The sequence below is a fragment of the Sander vitreus genome, chromosome 15, assembly GCF_031162955.1.
Source record: "Sander vitreus isolate 19-12246 chromosome 15, sanVit1, whole genome shotgun sequence".
Classification (NCBI taxonomy): Eukaryota; Metazoa; Chordata; class Actinopteri; order Perciformes; family Percidae; genus Sander; species Sander vitreus.
Window position 1 is genome coordinate 1,685,463 of NC_135869.1, and position 4,432 is coordinate 1,689,894.

General features: G+C 47.5%; 1 pseudogene; it reads left to right on the plus strand.

Annotated features, from left to right (window-relative positions):
• The first annotated feature begins 328 nt into the window (after positions 1 to 328).
• LOC144529932 (protein NLRC3-like) lies at positions 329 to 2,332 on the plus strand (annotated as a pseudogene).
• Positions 2,333 to 4,432: the final 2,100 nt, after the last annotated feature.

A 4,432-nucleotide genomic window follows, 5' to 3' on the forward strand; every position in this document is an offset into this window, starting at 1 on the left:
TTACATCTATTATGTTCACAATCATCTCCATGCTGCACTTTTTAGACCAGTGGATTGTCAGTCTGTCCAACATGGATCTGATGTTTGCTTCCATGATTTCAGTTTGATTTGTCATTCATATAATCTTCTGTTCCAGCTGCTGGAGGAGGACATCAGCACTTTTGTGAAGAACCAGGTGAAGAACATCCAGAAGGATCTGAGTCCAGGTTACTCAGAATGCTTAGAGAGTCAGAGGGAGGATGAGGAGGTGTTGGATGGTAAGAATGAAGACCAGAGGAGGAGCAGCAGAGAGGCATTTCTGAAAATCACACTGCACTTCCTGAGGAGAATGAAGCAGGAGGAGCTGGCTGACCGTCTGCAGAGCAGTAAGAGGGTTCTCTAAAGATTTAACATGCTGGATAAATGGGACGTTTACTAATGTGTCCAGAGATGGACCAACATATATTCATATATTTATTGTTTGAGAAAATGTTCTTATTCATCTTCTTTGTTGTGTTCATTCAGAAAGTCTTGCTGCAGATGGTAAGCATAAACTCAAATCTAACCAGCAGAAGAAGTTCCAGTGTGTGTTTGAGGGGATTGCTAAAGCAGGAAACCCAACCCTTCTGAATCAGATGTTCACAGAGATCTACATCATAGAGGGAGAGACTGCAGAGGTCAATGATGAACATGAGGTCAGACAGATTGAAACAGTATCCAGGAAACCAGACAGACCAGAAACAACAATCAGACAAGAAGACATCTTTAAAACCCCACGTGGAAAAGATGAACCAATTAGAACAGTGATGACAAAGGGAGTGGCTGGCATCGGTAAAACAGTCTTAACACAGAAGTTCACTTTGGACTGGGCTGAAGACAAAGCCAACCAGGACATCCAGTTCACATTTCCATTCACTTTCAGAGAGCTGAATGTGCTGAAAGAGGAAAAGTACAGCTTGGTGGAACTTGTTGATAACTTCTTTAGTGAAACCAAAGAAGCAGGAATCTGCAGGTTTGAAGAGGTTGTGTTCATCTTTGACGGTCTGGATGAGTGTCGACTTCCTCTGGACTTCCACAACACTGAGATCCTGACTGATGTTACAGAGTCCACCTCAGTGGATGTGCTGCTGACCAACCTCATCAGGGGGAAACTGCTTCCCTCTGCTCGCCTCTGGATAACCACACAACCTGCAGCAGCCAATCAGATCCCTCCTGAGTGTGTTGACATGGTGACAGAGGTCAGAGGGTTCACTGACCCACAGAAGGAGGAGTACTTCAGGAAGAGATTCAGAGATGAGGAGCAGGCCAGCAGAATCATCTCACACATCAAGACATCTCGAAGCCTCCACATCATGTGCCACATCCCAATCTTCTGCTGGATCACTGCTACAGTTCTGGAGGACGTGTTGAAGACCGGAGAGGGAGGAAAGCTGCCCAAGACCCTGACTGAGATGTACATCTACTTCCTGGTGGTTCAGTCCAAAGTGAAGAACATCAAGTATGATGGAGGAGCTGAGACAGATCCACACTGGGGTCCAAAGAGCAGGAAGATTATCAAGTCTCTGGGAAAACTGGCTGTTGAGCAGCTGCAGAAAGGCAACCTGATCTTCTATAATCAGACCTGACAGAGTGTGGCATCAATATCAGAGCAGCCTCAGTGTACTCAGGAGTGTTCACACAGATCTTTAAAGAGGAGAGAGGACTGTACCAGGACAAGGTGTTCTGCTTCGTCCTGCAGAGTGTTCAGGAGTTTCTGGCTGCTCTTCATGTCCATCTGACATTCATCAACTCTGGAGTCAACCTGCTGGCAGCAGAACAACCAACCTCCTGGTGGTCTAAAGTGTTAAGAGACAAATTAACACGCTTCTACCAGAGTGCTGTGGACAAGGCCTTACAGAGTCCAAATGGACACCTGGACTTGTTCCTCCGCTTCCTCCTGGGTCTTTCTCTGCAGACCAATCAGGCTCTCCTACGAGGTCTGATGAAACAGACAGGAAGTAACTCACAGACCAATCAGAAAACAGTTGAGTACATCAAGAAGATTAGTGAGAATCTGTCTGCAGAGAGAAGCATCAATCTGTTCCACTGTCTGAATGAACTGAATGATCATTCTCTAATGGAGCAGATCCAACAGTCCCTGAGTTCAGGAAGTCTCTCCCCAGATAAACTGTCTCCTGCTCAGTGGCCAGCTCTGGTCTTCATCTTACTGTCAGAAAAAGATCTGGACATGTTTGACCTGAAGAAATACTCTGCTTCAGAGGAAGCACTTCTGTGGCTGCTGCCAGTGGTCAAGGCGTCCAACAAAGCTCAGTACGTGCACACAAAACTATCCAGATTAAATTTCAGAAAATAATAAACATTGTTCGTAATTGTTTTCTTATGTATTGCTGATTCTTCTTCAGACTGAGTGGCTGTAACCTGTCAAAGAGAAGCTGTGAAGCTCTGTCCTCAGTTCTCAGCTCCCAGTCCTCTAGTCTGAGAGAGCTGGACCTGAGTAACAACGAGCTGCAGGATTCAGGAGTGAAGCAGCTGTCGGCTGGACTGAAGAGCCACACTGCAGACTGGAAACTCTCAGGTTAGTGTATTGCTGTTTGTAAAATGACAACGACACTCTGAACTCGTATTTACTGTTCATATTCATTGATTAATGGACTTTTTATTCTTTTTAGGCTTTAACCTCAGAAGGTTGTCAACAGTGCACAGGTTATTTTTATGACAATCGGTCTATACATTTAATAGCTGACTGGATATATATATATATATATTACAGATATCCATAATTAAATTATTCCTAGTCAAAAAGAACATTTCAGATAATCACAACCTCATTCTCCTCTCTGGGAACCATCACCTTATCGTGGTGGAGAGGTTTGTGTGTCCCTATGAACCTGAGGGCTGTGTTGTCTGGAGCTTTGTGCTTCTGGTAGGGTCTCCCATGGCAAAGTGGTCTCAAGTGAGGGTCCAGACAAAGAATGGTTAAAAAACCCTATGATTGAACGAGGAAGAGGTAGAGTTACCCTGCCCGGAGGAAGCCCGGGGCCCCTGTCTTGAGGAAACATACTCCTGGATAGTGGTTGGACTCTTTTCTTCTTCGGAGTTGCCTAGGGTATGAGGCGCCAGGCGGGTGTGGGGATACTCACAACCTCCTGGTTGAGCGCCGCTACGTTGGAGGTCACCCCGGTGGACGAGAGGGTCATCTCCCTACGCCTAAGGGTTGTGGGGGGGAAAACTCTGACTGTTGTTTGTGCACATGCACCAAACAAAAGCTCGGAGTATTCGGCCTTCTTAAAGCCCCTGCATGGGGCTCCAATGGGGAATCCGTAGTTCTGTTGGGGGAATTCAACGCGCACGTGGGCGATGATGGAGACACATGGAGAGGCGTGATTGGGAGGAACAGCCTCCCTGGTCTAAACCCGAGTGGTTGTTTGTTGTGGGACTTCTGTGCTAGTCATGGATTGTCTATAACGAACACCATGTTCGAACACAGGGATGCTCATAAGTGTACAGACTGTCTGGACAGACCTGGTAAGCCTAGTGTGGGTAAATTGGGAACGTCTGGAGAAGAGCCCTGTCCAACAGACTTTCAACTCATACCTCCGGCGGAGATTTTCGTGCAACCCTGTGGAGGCTGGGGGCATTGAACCCGAGTAAACAATGTTCAAAGTTTCCATTGCTGGAGCTGCAGTGAGGAGTTGTGATCTTAGGATGTTAGGTGCCGCAAAGGGCGCTAACCCATGAACACCGTGTTGGACACCCGTGGTCAGGGAAGCCATCCGACTGAAGGAGTCTTTCCGGGATATGTTATCCCAAAGGACTCCGGAGGCAGTTGCAAGGTACCAAAGGGCTGCAGCCTCTGCCGTGAAAGAAGCAAAGCAGCGGGTGTGGGAGAGGTTCGGAGAAGACATGGAGAAGGACTTTTGGTTGGCACCAAGGTGCTTCTGGAAAACCGTTCACCATGTCAGGAGGGGGAAGCGGGGAACCATCCAAGCTGTGTACAGTAAGGATGGGACGCTGTTGACCTCAACTGAGGAGGTAATAGGGCGGTGGAAGGAGCACTTTGAGGAACTCCTAAATCTAACTAAGTGGCTTTGCCACTGTGGAGTTGTTTGACTACCTCAACTCCAAAGTGGCAAAGCCCTGGGGATTGATGAGATCCATCCTTAAATGCTGAAAGCTCTGGGTGTGCAGTTGCTGTCTTTGATGGCATGCCTCTTCAACATTGCGTGGAAGTTTGGGACAGTGCCTAAGGAGAGGCAGACTGGGGTGGTGGTTCCCCTGTTCGAAAGGGGGACCAGAGGGTGTGTGCCAATTACAGGGGTATCACACTTCTCACCCTCCCTGGTAAAGTCTACTTCAAGGTGGTGGAAAGGAGGGTTTGGCTGATAGTCGAAATTCAGGTTGAAGAGGAACAATGCAGATTCCGTCCTGGTCATGGAACAACGGACCAGCTCTT